Genomic DNA, 8,607 nt, shown 5'->3' with positions numbered 1-8,607 from the left:
TACACCACTTTTAAGGTCGGTGACGCTAGGGTTATAGAGATATTAGTATGGCGGTAACCCGAAGTTGTTCGGAGTCCGGATGAGAATCCCAGGACGTCACGAGGAGTTCCGGAATGGTCCGGAGGTAAAGAATTATATATAGGAAGTGTTGTTTCGGCCATCGGGACAAGTTTCGGGGTCACCGGTATTGTACCGGGACCACCGGAAGGGTTCCGGGGGTCCACCGGGTGGGGCCACCTGCCCCGGGGGGCCACATGGGCTGTAGGGGGTGCGCCTTGGCCTATATGGGCCAAGGGCACCAGCCCCAAGAGGCCCATGCGCCAAGAGAAGAGGGAAAGGAAGAGTCCTAAAAGGGGAAGGCACCTCCGAGGTGCCTTGGGGAGGAGGGACTCCTCCCTGGCCGCACCCTTCCTTGGAGGAAGGGCCAAGGCTGCGCCCCCCTCTCCCTTGGCCCTATATATAGTGGGGGGAAGGGAGGGCAAAACACCTAAGCCCTGGCGCCTCCCTCTCCCTCCCATGACACATCTCCCTCCTCCCGCAGCGCTTGGCGAAGCCCTGTTGGAATCCCGCTACTTCCACCACCACGCCGTCGTGTTGCTGGATCTCCATCAACCTATCCTCCCCCCTTGCTGGATCAAGAAGGAGGAGACGTCGCTGCTCCGTACGTGTGTTGAACGCGGAGGTGCCGTCCGTTCGGCGCTAGGATCATCGGTGATTTGGATCACGACGAGTACGACTCCATCAACCCCGTTCTCTTGAACGCTTCCGCGCGCGATCTACAAGGGTATGTAGATCCACTCCTCCCTCGTTGCTAGATGACTCCATAGATAGATCTTGGTGACACGTAGGAAAATTTTGAATTTATGCTACGTTCCCCAACAGAAATCCCCGGGCGCAGTCCTTTTCCTCCTCCGGTCGTCTTCCTTCATGGAGACGCTCGCTCCCTCGGTTAGAATGGGCAGCGTTGGGGGCCCGCGTCCGCTCGTATTATCCTCCCCAGTATCTTCCTTCAAGGGCTCCGGGTAAGGTGCGACCTGGAGCATCTTTTCCAATACCGGATTGTCCAAACCCTCAGGGAGGGGGGCCGAACACCGAATCAACTTCGCCTTTGTTAGCCAGTCCTGGTCAAAAAGCAAACTTTGAGAAATAATTCGTAACAAATGAGAGATAGTATGTTCGGCCGGAAGATTCCTTACCTGTTCGGCGGCGCGGCTACTGCTCAGGCCCACGTCCTTGGTGATTTCTGGACACTCTACCCGAGGTCCGAAGAATGACTTGTACATCTCCTCGTGCGTCAGGCCGAGGAAATTTTGAATGACACGCGGTCCCTCGGGATTGAACTCCCACAAGCGAAGGGGCCGGCATTTGCAAGGCTGGACTTGACGAACCAGCATAACTTGTATTACCGCAACCAAGCTAAAATCTCCATTGAAGAGATCCCGAATGCGGCTTTGCAGTATAGGCACATCCTTGGCTGGACCCCAGCTCAGGCCTCTGCTGATCCATGACATCAGTTGTGGTGGAGGGCCCGAGCGGAAAACAGGGGCGGCCGCCCACTTGGCACTTCTAGGAGCCGTGATGTAGAACCACTCCTGTTGCCACAATTCAGACACCTCTGGAATGGAACCTTTGGGCCATGGAGCTCCCGTCATCTTGCATATTGAGGCACCTCCACACGCTGCATGTTGCCCCTCGATCATCTTCGGCTTTACTTCAAAGGTCTTGAGCCACAAGCCAAAGTGAGGGGTAGCCCGGAGGAAGGCCTCACACACGACAATAAATGTCGTGATATGAAGAAAGGAGTCCGGAGCTAGATCATGGAAATCTAGCCCGTAATAAAACATCAAACCCTTGACGAAAGGATCCAGAGCAAGGCCTAGACCTCGGAGGAAGTGGGAGATGAACACGACGTTCTCGTTGGGTTCGGGGGAGGGGACGGCCTGCCCTCGGGCAGGCAGCCGATGCAAAACCTCGGCGGTCAGATATCTGGCCTCCCTCAACTCTTTGATGTCTTCTTCCGTGACAGAGGAAGGCACCCATCAGCCTTGAAGGCTAGATCCGGACATGATTGAAGGTTCGGAGCACCTGACCTGAACTTTGGGTGTTTGAGCTTGAGGTAGGGGAAGGATTCGATTGAGCACGGGAGGGAAAAAATAAAAGCCTTGTCCCTTTATAAAGAGGGTGAATATCAAGCGTCCTCTCCATGGCTGTTTGGACTTGCCTATAGTCTAGGAGTCCTAGAAGCAGTTGGGTTACCCACGCCCGTATTGATGAGAATCCCGGAATAAGGGGACACGATCTCTGCTTCAACGAGACGTGCCAAGGAAACCGCCTCGCATGACATGCTGAGGTGGGACAATAAAACGATTCGAATAAAGGCTTGGCCGTGGTGCGATGTCACACTACGGAATACGTCAGCAGATTAAGATTTGTGTAAATATTATTATCTCTATGGCAATATGTGGAAACTTACTTTGCAGAGCCGGACACTATCTTTGTGTTCAAAATCTTCTATGAAGTACTTGGAGGAGGAACCCGCCTTGCAATGCCGAAGACAATCTGCGCGCCGGACTCGTCGTCATTGAAGCCTGGTTCAGGGGCTACTGAGGGAGTCCTGGATTAGGGGGTGTCCGGATGGCCGGACTATACCCTCAGCCGGACTCCTGGACTATGAAGATACAAGATTGAAGACTTCTTCCCGTGTCCAGAAGGGACTTTCCTTGGTGTGGAAGGCAAGCTTGGCGATACGGATATGTAGATCTCCGACCATTGTAACCGACTTTGTGTAACCCTAACCCTCTCCGGTGTCTATATAAACCGGAGGGTTTTAGTCCGTAGGACAACATACAGAACAACAATCATACCATAGGCTAGCTTCTAGGGTTTAGCCTCTCTGATCTCGTGGTAGATCTACTCTTGTACTACCCATATCATCAATATTAATCAAGCAGGACGTAGGGTTTTACCTCCATCAAGAGGGCCCGAACCTGGGTAAAACTTCGTGTCCCTTGCCTCCTATTACCATCCGGCCTAGACGCACAGTTCGGGACCCGCTACCCGGGATCCGCCGGTTTTGACACCGACAAGTGGTAAGAAAGGAAATACTGAAGCTCCTTGAGGCAGGTATAATCTATCCCATTACTGATAGTCACTGGGTAAGTCCTGTCCATTGTGTCCCTAAGAAGGGAGGTATTACTGTCGCTCCTAATGATAAAGATGAATTGATTCCTCAAAGAATTATTACAGGTTATAGGATGGTAATTGATTTCCGCAAATTAAATAAGGCCACTAAAAAGGATCATTACCCCTTACCTTTTTCGATCAAATTCTAGAAAGATTATCCAAACATACACACTTTTGCTTCCTAGATGGCTATTCTGGTTTCTCTCAAATACCTATGTCAGCCAAGGATCAATCAAAGACTACTTTTACTTGCCCTTTTGGTACTTTTTCTTATAGACGTATGCCTTTCGGTTTATGTAATGCACCTGCTACCTTTCAAAGATGCATGATGGCTATATTCTCTGACTTTTATGAAAAGATTTGTGAGGTTTTCATGGACGATTTCTCCGTCTATGGATCTTCTTTTGATGATCGCTTGAGCAACCTTGATCGAGTTTTACAGAGATGTGAAGAAACTAATCTTGTCTTGAATTGGGAAAAGTGCCACTTTATGGTTAATGAAGGTATTATCTTGCGGCATAAAGTTTCTGAAAGAGGTATTGAAGTTGATAAAGCCAAGGTTGATACTATTGAAAAGATGCCATGCCCCAAGGACATCAAAGGTATAAGAAGTTTCCTTGGTCACGCCGGATTTTATAGGAGGTTCATTACGGACTTCTCAAAAATTTCTCGGCCTCTGACTAATTTATTACAAAAAGATATGCCATTTGTCTTTGATGATGATTGTGTAGAAGCATTTGAAATACTTAAGAAAGCATTGATCTCTGCACCTATTGTTCAGGCACCTGATTGGAATTTACCCTTTGAAATTATGTGTGATGCTAGTGATTATGCTGTAGGTGTTGTTCTAGGGCAAAGAGTTGATAAGAAATTAAACGTTATTCAATATGCTAGTAAAACCCTAGACAATGCTGAAAGAAATTATGCTACTACTGAAAAAGAATTCTTAGCAGTTGTATTTTCTTGTGATAAGTTCAGACCTTATATTGTTGATTCTAAAGTAATTATTCACACTGATCATGCTGCTATTAAATATCTTATGGAAAAGAAAGATGTTAAACCTAGACTTATTTGATGGGTTCTCTTGCTACAAGAATTTGACTTACATATTGTTGATAGAAATGGAGCTGAGAACCCCGTTGCAGACAACTTGTCTAGGTTAGAAAATGTTCTTGATGACCCACTACCTATTGATGATAGCTTTCTTGATGAGCAACTAAATGTCATAAATGCTTCACATACTGCTCCATGGTATGATGATTATGCTATTTACATTGTTGCCAAATTCATGCCACCTAGTTTCACATACTAGCAAAAGAAAAAGTTCTTCTATGATTTGAGGCATTACTTTTGGGATGACCCACATCTTTATAAAGAAGGAGTAGATGGTGTTATTAGACATTGTGTACCTGAGCATGAACAGGAACAGATCCTACGCAAGTGTCACTCTGAAGCTTATGGAGGACACCATGCTGGAGATAGAACTGCACATAAGGTATTGCAATCTGGTTTTTATTAGCCTACTCTCTTCAAGGATGCCCGTAAGTTTGTCTTATCTTGTGATGAATGTCAAAGAATTGATAATTGTAGCGACCCGACCTCAAACGGTCAAGCCCCTGTGTATCCATGCCATCCCTGGATCGGTATGCTGGCACACACAGTACATCAATGTATATATCAAAGTGCAATCACATGTATAAATACCATAAAACTGATATATACCTCATAAATCTCAGCGGAAACAATCGAATGGGTGTGGAGTCCCATCAACGCCAACGGCAAGTTGAGTGTAGACCGTAACCCTACAACGTAACTCTTACTCGTCGTAGAAAATTCCTGCAACATAAGATGTTGCAGCCCTGTAGGTCAGTACATTGAACGTACTGGCAAGTCATATCATAAGAATAACGAACCTATTTGTACATGCAATTTGGATGGTGGAAAGCTCTAAGTTTAGTTTTTGCATAAAGCTAGTTTTCCCTAGAATAAAAGATATTATCCTACCACTATTGTATAGCATAGGATGAGTTGGTAAACCCAACTCAATCCATTCCCAAAGTTTCATTTAAAAACCAACTGTTTAATTAGGAGTGATGAGATCTCCCAGCATTTCCACTACTAGATGCTCAAGTTGTCTGTAACCGGGGACATGGCTAATCGATTAGGTTTTAACACTCTACAGAGGTTTGCGCACTTTTCCCCACAAGACTCGATCGCCTCCCTTGAAGTTCTCGCACTGCCTGGCGTTTGAGAATAGGATGACCGAGACATAGTCTTTCGAAAATGTTCCCCCTTAACCCACGGATAGGCCAGTACACCTACATCATTCTACATCTACTAGCCTATCCCGGAAGGGGTCACGCTAACTACTCAACTAAGCCGGAGCCCATATTGGCTTGTGGCTGCACACGTAAGCTTCTAAACATGAGAATACGATTGATCTCTTTGAGCCTGGGCGGCCGACCACTAGTGGTGCACCACCATGGATTAACCATGCATGCTCCCACTGTACTTCACCACCATTCAAACCAAATACCGCCCAGGTAGTTCATTTAGAAGTCTTGGTCCTGATTACTATTTTGTCACTCATGTGAACACTACCCAATCCACGTCTACACTTGCGAGGCAGAAATAAAATTACACGGTGGTGATAAGGTTGTATAGATCAGACCTACCTCAAATGAACTACTAGGTAACGGCATAGCCATCTGGCAACAATAAATCCTACCATGCAATCCTACCACAAAAGGACTAAGTGCATAATATAAACATAGGTAATTGGAAGAACGGTCAAATGTGAACTTGCTTGGTAATAGTTGATGAAGATTATATCGCTCTCAGGAATTTACTTAATAGAACTATTCGTCACTCTCCGATGAAAATCTATAAAGTCAAACATTGCACTCACATAAGCAATCATTTCAGAGAACCAAGAAGAACATGCAAAGCAAAAAGTCTTGGAAAAACCAAATGAACATTCAACACACTTAACTAGCATGGAAATATCCTAAGTGCAAAACAACATGTGACATAGGGTGCAAAGATGTGATGTGGACCACAGTGCATACTAGGCATACGAGTAAAACTACTATGGACAGATCCTAATGTGTGAAAAATATCGTGAGATAGGTCCAAGTGATAGGGTTTGGCAACGGTGACACGGTGCAAAAAGAATCAACCTATTTGGAGCTACGGTTTAGGAAATATGGCCAATTGAAGTTTGAATTCAAATCTGAATAAAGTTCAAATTTGAATTTGTCCAAAAGTTTTCAAAGTTGGTTTTCTGGATAAGGCTATTCGAGACGAACATTTTGCCGCTGGTTTCGTCGAATTTGGATCAACAGTTAAAAAGTTGTGGCTATCCGAAGTTTAGGGGCTAAACTAAAATTTACAGGGACTTGACTATGAAAGTTTTATTCGCGACCAGGTCCCTGGCCACGTGGCGGCTTCCTACTGGCCGAGCTCCATTCGCTGCGGAAGCTATTCGGCGAACGGTCGTAACTTAGGCAAAACAACGGTGACGGCTAGAAAAAAAATTAAACCGGAGATCAGTTTGACTAAACCGAATGGTTTACTAAAGCCCGTGGTTAACCGATCTAATTCAAATATAAAAAAACCTAAACTAAGCAAACGGGGCAGTGGCTCACAGCGAGCGAGGACGGCGAACAGGGGCGGCGGCGCTGGCGTCAGGCGGCGGACAACGGACAGGGCGGCATCTCCGGCGGTCCTCAGCGGCGGCGAAGGGGTCGGGGAGACCGAGCGCGGAGTGGGCGGCGTGCTGGTGGGGTTAGCGGGCGGTGGGGTGGCCAGCGACGAGCGGAGGGAGGCGGCGGAGGTCCGGTGCTCCGGCGAGAGCGCGTTGTGTCGGGCGGCGTCTCTGGTGCGACCTAGGCGGCAAAATTTTGTCAATCAGATGCGCCTCGACGCGGGGAGTCAATTGACAAAGAAGAACGGGGTCTACGCAGTCTTACGGACGGCGGAACGGACCGGCGAGGTAGCTCCAGCGGGCGAGATCCAAATGACGAAGGCGGCGGCTGTGAGCGGCGTGGGTCTTTGTGGAGTGGCGGAATCGAACAAGGGGAGTCGGGGGAATTTATAGGTGCGAGAAGAGGCTGCGGAGACTGCGGATGAGCCTCATCCGAGCGAGGAAAGCGGCTGGCGGGTTCGGGCGGCGCGCAGCGTGCTCATCCCGAGCAGTGCGGGAGGTTGGGGACGAGCTGGGGAGTGGGGCCCACGGGTCAGTGGCCGCGGCGGGAGCGAGCGAGCGCTGGCTCTGGGGCGCGGGGCTGGGCCGGTCGGCCAGTCGGGCGCGGCTGGCTCCTGGTCCGAAGTTGGCCAGCGGCTGGCTGGGCCGCGGGGTGTTCCTAGGCCGAGCTGGCCTCGGTCCAGGTGGTGTGTGTGTGTGTGTTTCTTTTTTAAAAAAAAACACACAGAGGAAAACTGTAGCAGAAAAAAAAATTAAATAGGCATATTGTATATAAAAATGCTCAGAAAAATACCGAGAATAAGATGAACTATTTTCCAAGTTCAAATAAATTCCAAAAAAATTCATAAAAGTCAAACAGTGCTACTGTTGCATTTAAAATCAATAAAATCATTTTTAAAATAGCAAAATGATTTCAAATTTATTTTCTCCTAATTTTCTATTGAAGGGAATCATTTTACCCTTATTTCCATTTATTTATTTTTAGGAGAAAAAAATATTTTGAATAGAAACTCAAATAACTCCCAATTGGATTTGAATTTGGAATTTCAAACAACTTCAAATGAAAAAATGAGTTTCAAATAACTTCAAAGTGACTTCCAATTTATTTCTTTGAAACTTCCAACTCTCTTTCTTCAAATATGAAGAAGTCATTTTCTTCCCTCATGAACTCATTGAGTTGCTTAAAGTTTCTAAGTTTGGAATATTTCAAAATGGAATTCAAATCATTTTCAAACCCCTTTTCATTTCTTTAAATGGAAGAAGTCATATCATCTTCACTCTAGGGTTTTGTGATGAAATGAATTTGAATTGAGGAAGATCAAAATGCTAGACGCAAAGTTTTGGGAAAGTCCTTTTATTCCCTCTTATTCAACTTTCAAAAAGTTTCAATTTCCACTCAGTTTCACACAATCAATCACACAAAAATCAAACAAACAATCACAATTATTTATTTAATATAACATTCCAAAATTTAGAATTTTGGGATGTTACAAACTACCACCCTTAAAATGAATCTCGTCCTCGAGATTCGGAGAGGCTAGAAAGAAGGTTAGGTTTGGGGGTCTTCTTGAAAATCCATTGATCATCACAAGGTCTAGGGTGCTACCACCCTTAGAATCATGGTTACGGTTCTGACAAAACTCATGTACTCCGTCCTTTGTGTTGACGGTGCCGGTCTTCTCATATTCTCCGAGATAACTCCTTCACTTTTGCTTCCG

Source organism: Triticum urartu, chromosome 5 (genome assembly GCF_003073215.2).
Source record: "Triticum urartu cultivar G1812 chromosome 5, Tu2.1, whole genome shotgun sequence".
Taxonomy (NCBI): Eukaryota; Viridiplantae; Streptophyta; class Magnoliopsida; order Poales; family Poaceae; genus Triticum; species Triticum urartu.
This window is presented reverse-complemented; position numbering follows the sequence as displayed.